Genomic DNA, 15,760 nt, shown 5'->3' with positions numbered 1-15,760 from the left:
GTGCTCAGCTTAGAACAATATGGGATAGTCGAGACAACTCAAACTTCACTGTGGGAAGAGACTGCTATTCTCAATTAATACACCTGACTCATTAAGTAGAGGGAAGAATTTAAGCCTAACTTTTGCCCAAAGTGCAGCTGGAAGAACAGCCCACTTTCCAGTTAATCAAGAGTTAAGTCCAGAAACACTGGAAAATGACTGAGTAGTCTTACTTTTTTAACAAGTATCTTTACCATTTGCCAGAGTTTTTCAGAAATAAAACTTGTTGGTTTCTATATGTATCACTCATTTCTTTCTTTCCATATTCTTCTTGTATAAATCATAAACAATCTAGAGTTTAATCAAGTCTTGTGAGTTACATATTTTTGGTTGATTTGTTTGCGTGCTTGTTCTCCAACCATACCGTATCCCTCAACACTCCACACACACATGCTACACTTAGACTGCCAGGTAGCCAAGCAGAAAAAAAATTCCCCAGTCTCAGAAACTTGTTTCCTAAGTTAGGCAATATTTTCAACTTTCCAAAAGATGTTTTCTTTCATCGCTTCTTGATGAAAATACCATATGTCCCCATGGTTCACATAATAGAAAATGTAATCATATACATCTGGGCAAAGTGAAGAATGCCAAGGCTGACCCAGGAGCCAAATTATGTTACCTTAATCTTCCACACTTAGTTCAGGAAAAAATGTTAAAACTTAAAATAATAGGGTCTAGAAGCACTAAAATGGCTCTGTTTCATAGAATTTAGAATTGTAATTTTAAAACCTTTTACAGTTTTAAAAAAGCTACCAATTAAGCTGCTAAAATTCAGAGGGCTTTTGCTTCAATATACCCCCCCCATAATTTAATTTTCATTTGAGCAGTCAAAAAATATATGCACAGGACTTGGGTGAATTATGAGCTTTTTTTTTTTTTTTTTTTTTTTCCATTTACAGCCTCCACACTTTACATATTCCCCAATCCTATTCTTTGGCCTGTTCCCTACATTCCTTTTTGCTGCTGATAACCTTTTCCATTTTGATATAATTACATACTAACTGGGTCTCCTAAAATTCCAAAGGCATTGTCAGATAATACAAATATAAAATACTTGAGAGGCTTGAAACAACAGTGGTTTCAAAAGTGAACCTCAAGAGGCAGGGGTTGACTTGCAATTGGGTTGCTTCTCTTTTGGACATTCCCGTAGGTGAGCGGTAGCAGGGAATTTTATATTTAAAGATAGTTTTTGATCCTTCAAGCAATTTTAGAGTGGTATATGAACAGCTGGTATATTGTAACTTTAATTGCTTAAAAAATTATTTACACTTTAATTTCTTAAAAAAACTATATTAAATTTTTTTATTTTGTTATGTATAGAAAATTGAAAGAAATAATTAAAATGTGGTCCTTGACTTCAAATAGCTGACAGTCTTATGAGGTAGAGGACTATATTTGCTTCCTGTAATGCATGACGGAGAAGAGGTTTAGACTGTGTACTGTGTCAATGTTGAGCAAAGTTTACTAGTCTTGACTGGGTATATAGAAAGGTTTTATTAAGGTATCTGCTTTCATATATGAAATCCTTCAATTTTAACTTTAAAATGTTTTACAAAGCAGCCATTCATGCCACTAGTAGTTTGAAGAATTTTTGGCAACACCAGACAACAGAAAAAAATCTGAATATATATACCTTCAAATTCATTTTGTTTGGACTAAAACGTTAAGCAATGAAGTTTTACACAGAGACAATGTGATTGTACTATTTTTTCTTTCTTTCTCCTATTTTCCATCTCCTCTCCCTTTTAATCTTCTCCAAAGCTGTCCAGGCTCCTGTTCCCACAATTCCTTTGCACTTGGTCCCCATCTCCCAAATCAAAGAAAAGGGCAGAACTCTCTAGGGAGAAAATGGATGACAATGGCATTTCGGGGTTGAAAAGCTACAAAAAGGTGGCTTTGGATCAGACTATGAAAGGCCCTGTCTGCCATATATGGGGGTGTGAATCTTAACTCTGTTGGTGTTTCAGGGAAGGGCTTTAAGCAAGACATTGACAAGACCAGATCTGCATTTCAGAAATATGATTGCAACAGCACAGAGACAGGAGAATAATTTCATTAATGCACACAGAGATAAAGGCCTGGAGGGCTGTTAAAGAATGATTTCATTATCACCTTTTGGCATTAAAGAAGCTGTATTAGTTTGCTAGAGCTGCTATAACAGAGTACCACAATCAGAGTGACTTAAACAACAGAAACTTATTGTCTCAAAGTTCTGAAGACTAGAAGTCTGAAATCAAGTTGTTGTCAGGGCCAGTTCCTCTTGAGAGCAATGAGGGAAAGATCTCATTCAGGCCTCTGTCCTGTTTTTATGTTCACATAGTTCTCCTTGTGTGTCTGTATTCAAATTTTCCTGTTTTAGAAGATCATCCATCATATCAGATTAGGGTCCACCCTAATGACCTCATTTTTAACTTGATTACCTCTGTAAAGATTCTATCTCCAATAAAGTCATATTCTGAGGTACTAGGGCTTAGGACTTCAACATACTGATTTTGAGGGAATACAATTCAACCCATGACAGAGACCAATAGACAAGGATCAAATACTCCTTTGAAATCATAGGGTTAGTGAGGATTAAAATCTAGATCTGTTAATTCCTACTCCAGGATTCTCTCTACTATACATCTAGTCTAGGATTCTGTCTACTATACTAGAGCTGATGCAAAAAGCACTATGCTGCCAGCCATCATTGTGGTTTCAATAAGGTAACTTCTAAAGTGCTGATAGTGCCCATAAAGACCAGTTATTTGCTAAGGGATTGACTAATGTCTTGAAAATTTTTTAAATTACAGTCTTGATTTTAGCAACCAAATTGATTTTTTAGTAGAATTCAGAAAGCAGAGTTACTCTTCTTAAAGCAAACATCATGAGGTAATTCGAAGTACTACACTCAAGCCCTCACTCATGTAGTATTATTCAGCATCATCCAGTGAGGCTTTCAAACAAATCTCAGGAGCATAGTTTGTGAAAAAATTATATGGGATAGCATGTTTTTACTGGTTAAAACTCCACTTTTCTTTTATATGAAATAAGAAGATAGCATATTTTTTTTTGTTTTCATAATAATGTTATAAAGCTTACATCATAGTATTCAAAACAAATCAGGACAAAGTACAAAGTGAAAATAATATGGAGCCTAAGCTTGGGAACAAATCTCAAATTCTTTCCCTGATGTCCTATGTCAGCTCATATGACGATTATATAGGATTTGTGTGGGTGGTGCTCAGATGCTATAAATCATTCAACAGATAGTTATAACCACAGATAATTCAAATTATTCATTATGCTAAATCATTGTACCATCAAATGGAAATTTGTTTAACACTACTAAAAAGACTTCATTTGTTGAAGAGGTAGAACCGTTTTATCAATTGTCAGAATTTTGTTATGCCACACCATTTATCCTTTGGGGGGGGGGGTAAAAGAAAGTGTATAATAACATTTAATTTATAAGTATGAGGCTACACAGAGATGTCCCTCAAAGATCTTGGAAATAAATTAAGTGAACTTGTCCATGGAGAAATAAATTGTAAAAGCAACAAGTAATGAATTAGTAAAGAGATAAGCAGTCACTAGAAACAGGATGACTGATAGGCCATATGATCAGGCTTAACTCTAGTCCAGTTATACACACACATGCATTGCACACACACACACTCAAAAGAACTAGGTCCATCAGAAAGGCAACTGATCAGTATAGAAATAAAAAGAAAAGTCATATAGGCTGCTGTTAATAGTGCCCATTCAAACACTCTGTATGGTAGAGAAAGACTCAGCTCTCAGCCATCGGGTATTTCCAATCCAAATGGCAAGACTATTCCTCCAGTGGAGATAGGTGGAGGTCGTGATAGCTGATAGACTTTACTGATTTCTGGTGCCATTGGCAAACCCCTTACTTTTTGAAAGGGGTGTGTAAAGTCACCTTAGAATGAGGCAAATCCATGTTTAATTCATTTAACTCCTTTTGTTCAGATTCTACTCTGAAATGGCATCTTCCTGATTACGATTTAGTTTTACATACAGAGCTTGACTATAGAAAAAGAATACAATACTAGAATACAATAGAGTATTCTAGTACTATATGATGGTCCCCATTCTAATTGCAAATTAATACATTGACAGCCTGGCATCAGTCCCTCATACTTTTATGCATCCTAGTTATCCTAAAGAATTTTCTTAAGGCTATCTTTAGGATCATGTTTGACCTTCAGAGAAAATGGACAACTTAATCTGGACTTTATCTTGTTCTGTCTGGCTCTAGGAGGCTTTCCCTTAGGTGACACCATTATCACTTTCTTCTCTTTTCCTATTTATTTCTACTTTGAGCAGTAAGAAAATGTTCTCACCATTATGTTTCCATGAAGTTTTTCTCTTCCTCTATTCTTAAGAGAAACATGTCTAACTGGTCTAATGTCAACCATATACATTATCTAAGTCAAAAATCATTCTCTCTTAAACACACACAAATTGTTACTTTTAAGAACTTAAAAGATTTCACTCAATTAACACTAAATCAGTTTCATCGTAGAACTAATATTGTACCCTATGAGAAATACAATTTGCATTCCATTAGTTCATATTCTTAAAATGCTTCAAATGGAAATGTCTTTGAGTGTTAAGTATTTTAGCCTCCTGAAGGCTTGTTATTTATCATTAATGCTTCATCAAGAAATGACTTTTTTTTATAACCTAGTTTTAGAATTCCATCAATAAGTACAAAGCTTCACAATAGGTCCTTGAACCTCCATTCTCAATAATAAGTAATATTTATCTCTGTGTTTTATACACATTATATGGAATTAGAGCCCCCCGTAGAGACATTAGATTAGGAATTATAAAACCAATGTGGCATGCAGTCATTGTCCTGATATTTTCAAACCATCAACAAAGAATGGAAAAAGGGGCATCTGGGCCCTGACCTACCATGTGGGACCATATTATGCAGCAGGATATCTCTATGAGAGTCACTAACTAGACTGCCTGTGTAAAGTTAGATAAGGGGTAAGCTTAATACTGAGAAACTCTATAAATAATTATGTAGTTCACCAAGCAAGGTAACACTGCACCCTGCAGGGTCTGAATCAGATGACTCAGTATGTGAAGAAAAATATTTGTATTTAACTGGAATTTAATTTAGTTTCACATCCTCACTATAGGTTAATCTTCCTTAAAAGTAGGTCACTAAATTGGTAGTGTTTTGAAGTGTTCATTTCTTTTGCCTTGTCTGTCATGTCTATAGACCAACTTTTGTAGTTTATAATGTAAATCCACACTGATCCAGACTAATTTGAAGGGTTAATTCCATGGTGATCAAGGAAATGGCTAAAATGAAGACTACTGTCTAACTGTTAACAAGAGGATTTCAAGTAAAGGTCCTTCAAAACCTAATTTAATGAGATGGGATTCATATGTAATTAGCCCCATCATTCTTAAATATGTGTTAAAAACTGTCTTTAAGTAAATATTTCCTGAAGTTAAGTATATATGTCTTCCTTCTTGTTTTATCAAGAAGTTTTTTTTTCTTTATAGATATTTTCCAAGAAATCTTCAGATCAACCTGGATCCAATTTTCTTAACTCATGAATGGTTTTTGAGCACAAGTGGATGGTGGGCATTTATATTATGTCTCCTTACAAGCAGACAACGTCCTACAGAATCAGCGAGAGCTTCTTGCAGCCTTGAAAGGTACATCGGTTTTTGCATCCATTCAAAGAGCAATCTTCATCATTATTTTTGTTCTTACCTTATTAATTTCCCTCCATTACTCCCAGTAATCTCTAAATATAGAGCCAGATAATGCTATGATACGTTCTGCTGGTTACTAGAGATGTTTCTAATCCAACTGACAAATGTCCTCTGAAACACTTGAGCTCTTAAATTAACCTGGTAAGTCATGCTTCATAAGAGCCAGTAAATATCCCAGTTCATTTTGGCAATCCAAGGAGATTTTTTATAATCTGGAAAAGGTTAAGAGATGCAGCTCAGGTTCCTGGGACAGTATTTGACATACACTGACCTTACCTGAGGAAAAGCTATTCTTCCCTAGAATCTCAAGGCAAATACATGATTCATTCTGTATCATTAGGCTGTGTACATAGAGTAAAGAAAAAGGTGTTGGGAAGAGAGAACTAGTATTTATTGAACAGCTATTTTAGCTGTTCAATAGCTGTAATATCCAGCAAGTAATGGCATTTGACACAGGTAGGCTTATTTCACACTCACAAAAATTCTACAAGGTAGATAGGGTCAACGTATCAATTTATTCCATGAATAAATATATATAGCTGATAACACTCTATTGTATAATGAAATTTGCTATGAGAATAGAACATAACTGTTCTCATACACACACAAAAGGAGATAAATATGTGAGATGATGGATGTGTTAATTAACTAGATGGTTGGGGGGAATTCTTTCGTAGTGTATACATATATCAGATCACCATGATGCACACCTTAACTATCTTACAATTTTATTTGTCCATTTTACTTCGGTGAAGCTGAGATTAAAAAAAGAAAGGAAAAAAAAAAAAAACTCGGAGATAATAATCAACTTGACTCCAAGAGAAGAGAGATTTGAGCCAGGCTCTTTATACTATATAGTCTCCAACATAGTGGACTACATAAAAATAAATTTTTATTTGGTATATCAAGACACACATAAACAGACACACACAACTATGACAGCAAAATAAAAAGACAAGTGACAAACTGAGACAAAAATGATTTTTAATTTATGTCACAAAGAATTAATATCCTTAATATATAAAGGGCTTCTAAAATAGAGAAGAAAATAACAACACACTGGAATAATGGACAAGAGATATGGATAGTAAGATCATAAAAAAAGGATCACAAGGCTCAATATCACATATAATAAGTTAAAATCCACTGAGATACAGTTTCTCATCTAATAGATTGGTAAAATTCAAAATTTTGTTATTACTTACCAGTGATACAAAAACTAGATTCTAATGGATACATAGCCCATTTTCATAAACATGTAAAGAGATAGAAAGGAAAGCTTTGGAGTAAAAGAAATTTAAGGCATACATCAATCAGTTGCAAAATTTGGACCTTATGTGGACCTGAACTTGAAAGACAATTAAAAACATTTATGAGACAATTAGGAAAATTTGAACACTGGCTAGATGATTATGAAAAAAAAATTATTGGTAAAATTTATGTGTGATAATGGTACCGTGAGGGTTTTTTATTAAGTTCTTTTATTTTAAAGAAATATGCTGAAATATTTATGAATAAAATGATAATGATGTTTGGCATTTGCTTCAAAATAGTTCAGCATAGGCAGGCAATGGAGGAGGCAGTGGAGTTTATAAACCAAAATCAACTATGAGTTGATCATTACTTAAGTTAGGTGATAACTTAATTTTATTGACCTCTACCATTTTATGTTGCTGAAATTTTCCACAATAAAAATATTTTTCAGAGTGTCAAAGCAATACATGTTAAAAATAAATATAGTTGTCCTTCTGAAGCTCATTTGACTATAGTACATATCAAAATATTTTTAATTGTGACAAAAAATGACAATGTCTCTACCAAACCCTGAAAGTCTGAAGACAAAGACAAGGTTTATTTTTTCAAGATTGCATAACAGACAACTTCTAGTTCAAGATGAATTTCCTTGTGTTTCACATCCCCAAGCCATTTCCCATTATTGAGACACTCTCCCTAGGTCCTCTCTTCCTGTATTCTGCATGCTTCTCCTTCCTTACTCTCTGTTTACCTTACTGTGGGCCCCACCAACCCTTCTCTCAGCAGCCATCGTAGGGAATAAAAAAGTTCTTAATGCACAATAATTAAATTCTCTCTCTTTTTCTCTCCCTGTTAATTGGGGGACTGCCGTGAGAATCATCTTTATATATACAGAGTGACTTTGAAATTATTTCTTTTAAGGAAAACTTTCCCCACACTTATATCAATGCTCTGTGCTATAAATGTATTGCTTTATGTATTAAATAGATGTATATTCTCAAAATCTTAGTGTTTTGATATAGCCATTGACCTACAACATTCATATTTCAGAGCATTAGTTTGTTAGGAATGAATTATATTGTTTTTATTTAGATTTTTTAATTTGTAAAGACTCATTTTGTTCACTGTTAGGAAAAATATATGTAAGAGGATATACATTAAATATATTATATGTATATATGGAAAATATGTATGTCATCAAAGAAACAATTATCTTTACGTAGTTGAGAATTAGAAAGTCATCATATAGCATATAGTAAACTCATCTTTTATGCTTTAATTTTTTAAAAAATCACTTTATATCATATTCACCATTTCCCCCATCTTCTTCCCAAATGTAATGTATTGAGACAACTACACAAGTTTCAACTTACTGGAAAACTTTTGTATGATTTTACAGTTAACTTTAATTATCTATAGCAGTTTTTTGTACTGTGCAGAATTATTCATAACTGCCATATCAAAAGTCATCCTTAGTATTTGAACAAAAATTTACTGAGTTCCAGGCAATGTGTTAGTTCCTGACAATACAGAGGTATCACTTCTTTCCCTTCTATCCCTGAGGATCTCCACACAGTCTTGTCTCTCTCTCTCAGGGTGTTCAGCTAGTGCAGCTCCAACTTCCCCTGCAGCTTCTGTAGTTCGGATCAAGAAGGTGCCCTTGATTCTTTTCTATGTTTCTTTAGTGCATGAAGCCCTTGACTCTTGGAATTCCTGCATCTCAGAAGTACACCGTTTATTTCTGGGGAGCTGTTCACTTGTTTTAGGCTTGGGTAATTTTTTTTATATTGCTTCTGGAAAAAAAAGTAAAATGTGTTCAAGGGAAGATCCTCAAGCCCAAATGCAAATTTACGCACTAAACTATTGTTTAGTTTAAAGGCAGGCAAGTGGCATCCTTGGAAAGGCTAACTATAGACAGGACGGTCATTTTTAGAAGAAGCTAGAAACAGCATTGTAACTTTTGGGAATGGTCAACAATGAATTTGCTTCCATGATGTCATGTGTCCAATACTAAGTCACCTGATAAGTATTGGAATACATTTTTTTGCCACAGTACAAGGAAGTTTCTTTTCACTATATCCACCTTAGCTGATTAGTTATCAAATTCACTAGTGTAATTGAATGTGAAATGGGAAAACAAACCTAATTCCTTTTTCCTAGAAGCAAGTTCTTTTTGAGAAATAGCACACCATTAAGCCAGTTGGTTTAGAAAAGACTCAGTAACTTTTTATTTGAGCCCTCCCAAAGACAATAGCGACATTATTCCCCATGGTTTAGGTTCTTTCCTAGTTCCTCTTACTCTGAAATTTCTGATTTAAAGCAAAAGCTATGTCACACAGTTTAGTCCTGAGGGAAATTACTGTGACCTGTTTTTTTTTTTTTTTTTTTTTTTTTTTTTTTTACTTTCTTCAGGGAGTTTATTTTTCTCTACTTCTCCCTTCTCCCAGTTGTTGGCTATTTCTTAACCAGCTACACTCTAAATCCTTGTTCTGGCAGGGCATGCCAGCTGTCTACTGAGGATGCATCTAATCTTGGCCTCTGTCTGTCATTTGGCCTTTTAAAAATGGTCCCAGTTAAGCATGTTGTGTAATAAAAATAAATAGGTTTGCCTCCCTGAGTGCTATGACTCACCCTCATTAAAGCCACTGCTGCCTTAAACGACACTGATTTTACCTTTCTCTTCAGAGTAGAAAAGCTAGCACAAGTGTACTTTTCAATAGAATTAGGGACAGAAGATTCTTGTGTTTTAGTTAATCCACATTTATGGATCACATACTGTATGCATGGATCAGGAACATGCAAAGAAAAAAACTGCATAAAAGGGAAAAAAAACCACCAACTATTTCATCCCAGCGTATTTAGATTTACTATCAACAACCTGAAATCTACAAATCTTTCAGGAGCTGGTATCTCAGGAATTCCTTCAGCTGTGCATTCTTGGCTTTCACAACCCTGAACAGAATATATGTTTTAGTTGCTTTTGCTTTCCTGTGGTCACATTCTCCTCCTACCCCACCTGCATGCCTCTCACAACTTCTCTGACAAAAAGTCCTAGATGCTGGATGCACTTCTGCAAGTGCCCCCATATGTCCAGATTTCTGTAAATAGTGTGTGAATTATGCTTGAGTTCTTTTAAATTATAAATTATTAATACTAGCTGGCAAGTATTAAACAACTATCTCTATTGTTTTGTTCAGGACCTGAGTAATTGATTTTATAAAGGAATGAACATGAATCTAAGGGAGAAAAGTTCTATTAGGAATTTGACCATTTGTTTTATGTATTCCTATGTTATGTTATATAGTTCATCCTAGTAAATTTTCAGATATATTATTTATATGTTATACACATGAGAAAAAAAACACTGTGTAGTATTGATAAAAATTAATACTAATTAAGACATAGATGGAACTTTTCTTTGAAAAAGCAGCTTTTAACATATTCATTATAAGCAAAATCAACCTATTAGGAGTTTTTCCCTAGTATTCAAATAAATGTTCCTACCTTAAAATCATGAATACCTGGGTCTGTATGGGCAAATCATTTGTTTAAGTAGTATGCTGTAATCCCAGACGGTCATCTGCCAATTGTTACACATCGAGGCCATTTGATATAGATAGAACTTTCTAAAAGGAGAGCAGAGAGGCTGATTACAGTTTGCATCAGTGGCTAAGTTCACACACTTAGAGGGCAAAATAGAGCTTTAAATATGTACACCAGAGAGTAGATAAAACATAAATAAAGGAAATTCCAAATTATAGCTTTACATGTTAAAGGTCAGGATTCTTTAATAGAAACTTCCTTTGTGGGTCAGTGATTCTCTTGATCCATTCTTTTTGGCTCTTAAAGTACTGTTTCTTTAGAATAGAAAGTTAAAACAAAATTCAACATAGAAGGTTAAAATTCAAGGTGAGTTATTACCACCTATTTTGCATAAAAATAGCTATCTCACCAGGAAGAGAATTGGTTGTGGCTCTAACTAGTTTCTCAAACTGCTTTCCCAGGATCTCTGGAAAACTTCGAAGGAGACAGGGTCAAAATTTCCATAATAATGTTTCAAATTTGTGTTTTTGTTTTGATGATGATCTTTTAAAAAGTACCAGTTATAAAAGATCTCTTTTGTATATACATTTTAAATAAAAAGGTGTGTTTCCGTAGGTTAGGAGGTCTGCAAGAAGTTTATTTTCTACCCCTCTTTTAAAAAAAAGGGGATCTATACCATGACTCAAGTTTGATACTACCTTTTGTAAAGGAAATGAACAAATTGGTTCCTACTATGTTACAGGGCAACAGAAATTGAAGAGAGAACAAAGACACATGATGGGAACTATCAAAGGAAAATTGCACTAGAGAAAGTTTAGCAAGGAAGGCTTTATTTAAGAGTATTGAGCAGGGATCATGACTATTGCAATAAGGTAGAGATACTGAACTCAGTTTAGGGGAAACAACAGAGAGAAGAGTTATCAAGCACTGGGGTGAGCTAGTGGGAAAGTACTAGAAAGCATTATGGGGAAAGCAAGATTAGGCCATCTGTGTTTGCTAATTGGTGCTTATTCTAGATTGATAAAAAATTTAAATTCTAAGCACCTAGTGTAATACCTTGCACAGTGAAGACCACTCAATGCCTTTCTCATGGCAAATGTTAATTGAGCCTGCTTTAGTCCCACTGTATCCTAACCATTAAGATAAGACAGTTTCTGTCCTTCAGCAGTTGACAGTGAAGTGGGGAAAAGGAGCAAATAAACTGATTTTCATTAATGCAGCATGCTGTAAGAGGGCATAGAGGAACACATGTCTCCCTGATTATAATATCTACAGAGACTATAGCTTTTTGTGGTTAGTGCCATTCAGTCATCCAAAATCCAGTTATTAACCTCCTACTGTGTGTCGGACACACTTGTAGGTGCTGGGGTTTAGCAGTGAACAAAACAGGCAAGAATTCTTAGAGTTTACATGATTCTGAGTGGGACAGACAATAAACAACCAAATACATAATACAATGTCAGAATAATGGTAAATGCAACAAAGAAATTAAAAAGCCTAGAAAGAAGAGGGGCCTGGGTGGCTCAGTTGGTTAAGCATTCGACTTTTGATTTCAGCTCAGGTCATGATCTCAGGGTCATGAGATCAAGGCCCACATTGGGCTCATGCTGGTAGTGGAGTCTGTTTAAGATTCTCTCTCTCCCTTTCCCTTTGCCCCTCCCCCTACTCCCACTCTCTCTCTCTAAAACTAAATAAATAAATCTTTTTTTGAAAGTCTGGAAAGAAGAAAGAGTAACAAGAAAGTCCTATTTTAGATACGGTGTTTAGGGAAGGCTTTTCAAAGAGGCAAGTTTTGAGAAGATTTTAGAATGAAGTAAGGAAGCAAGTCATGCTAGTATGTGAATAAGAGTGTTTCAAACTGAGATAACAGCAAATGCAAAGGTCCTGGGACAGGAGCATATTTGGCATGTGTCAAAACATCAGGAGGGCCAATGTAACTAGAACAGAGGAAGGATAAGAAGAAGGATATGAACTAGGAAAGTTAGCCAATGGTGAAATCATATAAAATCTTGTAAAACCATGGTAAGGACTCTGGATTTTATTCTAAGCATGATAGAATGCCAGTGGAAGATTTTGAGCAAGAAAGCAATATGATAACAGTTTTATTAGATATGTTCTGGACTTGGGGGTAGGGCTGGCGCATTAGATAGGGAAAGATTTCTGGCAAAAGACGAGTCTGAATTTCCTCTGGAAAGACACGTAAGGGTTAGCTAGGTAAGTAAATTCAACTGGATTTCAAGGAGTAGGGAATGGAGTACAAAATTGTGGCAGGCAGAGGGAGCAGCATGTGAAAGTTTGGGGACAGGAGTGATGATAGTACCCTATCTAGGCTACTTTACCAGTGAACAGTACTAGAGGCACAGTTGCTAAAGGCCTATGAGCTTTCAAAGGATGGCAAAAATGTTTGAGACCTAAAAACACTATTTTGGGGGGAGGGGTTCTGAAATATAAAAAGGAGACATTTTTTAATTAAATCAACCATGAACTAATTATAGCAAAATATAGTTAAAACATAGAATGTAGGCTCTACAAAAGTAGGAACTTACCTATTTTGTTGACTGAAGTATTTCAGAACCTAAAATAAAAACTAGCCTATAGTAGCCACCTAATAAGTATTGAATGAATGAATGAATTTGATTCAGTTTTATAAAATGTGGTATTATGTCAACCAGCCAACTACACCTCTGCTCAGATCTCAGTTTTTTGTAAGCTATTCTTGTGGAATGTGAATTTACTGTAATATGTCTGATAAGATGTAGATTTCCAAAAGGAATAATTTCCAGAGCCTGTGAGTACCTTTAAAAGAATCTGTGTCCTGGAAACCAGCAAGTAAAGTGTATTGCATGAGCTAGTAGAATAGTAAGAAACCAATCTAGAGGCATCAGCAGGAGCCAGGCTGTGGAGGGCTTTGTACTATAATGAGAAGCATCAAATTCATCCTGGAGGGAATATGGAGCCATTAAAAAAATATTAGGAATGGAAGCCAGAGTCCCATGTTAAAACGGGCACTCTGGTTTTCCCTCTGACAATGGATTTGATTGAGATAAGACTGTAGTAATTGACTGGTGACAAGGTAAGACGGTGGTTGTCTCAATCTGAGGATAAAATGAAGATAGATTAATCTATAAGGTCATGCCCCTGGGAATAATGAGAAAGGAACTGACTTAAGTCTATTAAGGAGATAATATTAGTAGGAATTGGTAACTAATTAGTTGTATAAGTAGAGAGAGGGAAGCATTATGAATGATTCTCAGGTTTGTAGCTGAGGCATTAGATGGATGGTAGTACCTCTCCCAGAGAGGAGGAGTAGGGGAGGAAATGTTTATTGAATTAATTATTTGATTGATTAATGAAGAGAAGTTTCTAGTCCTTCTTCAAAATTTACATCAATTAGACCTTGGGTAAATTACTCAAATATCATTTCCCTCATCTGTAAAACAAGGGCAGCTGTATCTACTCAGTCTGCCTCACAGAGTTGGTTTGAAAAACAAATATAATAATATATTTTCTAATTTTGAAACTATTTACCACTTTATACATACAAAATAGATATAAGATATTTTATATGAGATATAAAGCACATTTTAAAAACGGACCTTCTTGAACTCACCATAAATATATTTTTTAAAAGACTGTTACAAATACTGTTAAATCAGTGTGCTTTTCTCTGTCTTATCCTCAGCAATAATCACTTTCATGCATTTTATGTTTAACATTTTGTTACTTAAAAAATAGTTTTCTTTATATATGCATAAACCCCCCAAACAAGATATCACAAAGTTTTTCTTGTTTTTGAGTTTTATGCAAGTGGTATCATCTAGTCTGATGCCCCTTACTTTTATTCATTCCGTATCATGCTTTTATTATAATTATAGAAAAATTGTGTATAAAAGCAAAAAACAAAACAAAACAAAACTAGACACAACCCAAATGTCTAGCCATAGAATGATAAAATTGTGATATAGTCTCCCAATGGAATATTATATAACAGGAAAAATTATTGCTAATTATAGTAATACAGAATATGTATTATTACTTACTTTGAAAAGTTGCAAGAAGGTATGCAAATAAAATAAATAATGCTTTTATGAATTTTATGTAATTAAAAATAAATAAGTTTCTGAGGAAAGTCTATCCTATTAAAACGACACTTGGTAAGAATTTAGCAATTAAAAACCAAGAAGGAGATTCTTCATTGAGAAGAGTCCTAGATGCCTTTCTTTTGAGCTTTTCCTTTTGTCTTTATGTTCTACATGGACTTGCTTAGCTATCAACATCACTAGCTGCCAGAAGTGCCTGCTTTCTTGAACTCTAAGGCCTAAGCATGTATTAAGAAATATTTTTGTATATAGCAGTGTTTATTAACTAGCCAATCTGTTTATTTTGTCCCATTTTTACAAAGGTCATTTTATTAAAATTAAAATATTACCTGACTCAAATCATGGGAGACTTAGTGTTTTATTTCAATTAGGGAGGCTGCTCTATTTCTCTGAGGTTTTTTTTTTATTATGTTCAGTTAGACACTGTATAGTACATTATAAGTTTTTGATGTAGTGTTCAATGATTCTTTAGTTTAAAACATCAAGAATTTTCATATGCCCTAAATTAGATTCAGACCTGTAGAACTTATTTTTTTAAACTCTATAAATTGATTTAAGTGTTGTAGCGCTAGATAATAATTCCTATGGAATCAAGTTATTAAAAATATAAATATCTATGGCTAGGAATTATTCTATTTGACTTACATCTTTCCTTCCTGTATCCTCAGGATTTAAGGAGTATAATAGTGATTCCTAAAATGTGCCAGTCCAAGTCAACACAGCTTTGCTTCAAACATATACATTATAAAAAGGTAAATTTGCAATTTTTGGTGAGCAGACAAAGGAGGAAGTCTTGTTTATGCTTCCTTTTTTTTTTTTTTTAAGATTTTATTTATTTATTTATTTGAGAGAGAAAGAGCCCAAGCAGGGGGAGCAACAGAGGGAAAGGGAGAAGCAGACTTCCCACTGAGCAGGGATCCCGATGTGGGGCTCGATCTCAGGACCCCAAGATCATGACCTGAGCCAAAGGCAGTCACTTAACCAACTGAGCTACCCAGGCACCCCCTTATTTATGCTTCTATCTCAATAAAAGTAGTATGCTCCTCATCTATGACATAACTTTCAGTTTACTAGTACTA

General features: G+C 34.5%; 1 long non-coding RNA gene across 1 annotated transcript in view; it reads left to right on the top strand.

The window, feature by feature from the left end:
• The first annotated feature begins 5,576 nt into the window (after positions 1–5,576).
• LOC103659012 overlaps positions 5,577–15,760 on the top strand; it is a 47,643-nt gene continuing 37,459 nt past the window's right edge. The window contains exon 1 of the long non-coding RNA XR_567381.1: positions 5,577–5,724. This is a non-coding gene — a long non-coding RNA (uncharacterized LOC103659012). The remainder of the gene's footprint in view (positions 5,725–15,760) is intronic.

Source organism: Ursus maritimus, unplaced genomic scaffold, assembly GCF_017311325.1.
Source record: "Ursus maritimus isolate PB19 unplaced genomic scaffold, ASM1731132v1 scaffold_3, whole genome shotgun sequence".
NCBI lineage: Eukaryota > Metazoa > Chordata > Mammalia > Carnivora > Ursidae > Ursus > Ursus maritimus.
Note: the sequence above shows the minus strand (reverse complement) of the source record. Positions and strands in the feature narration are given on the sequence as shown.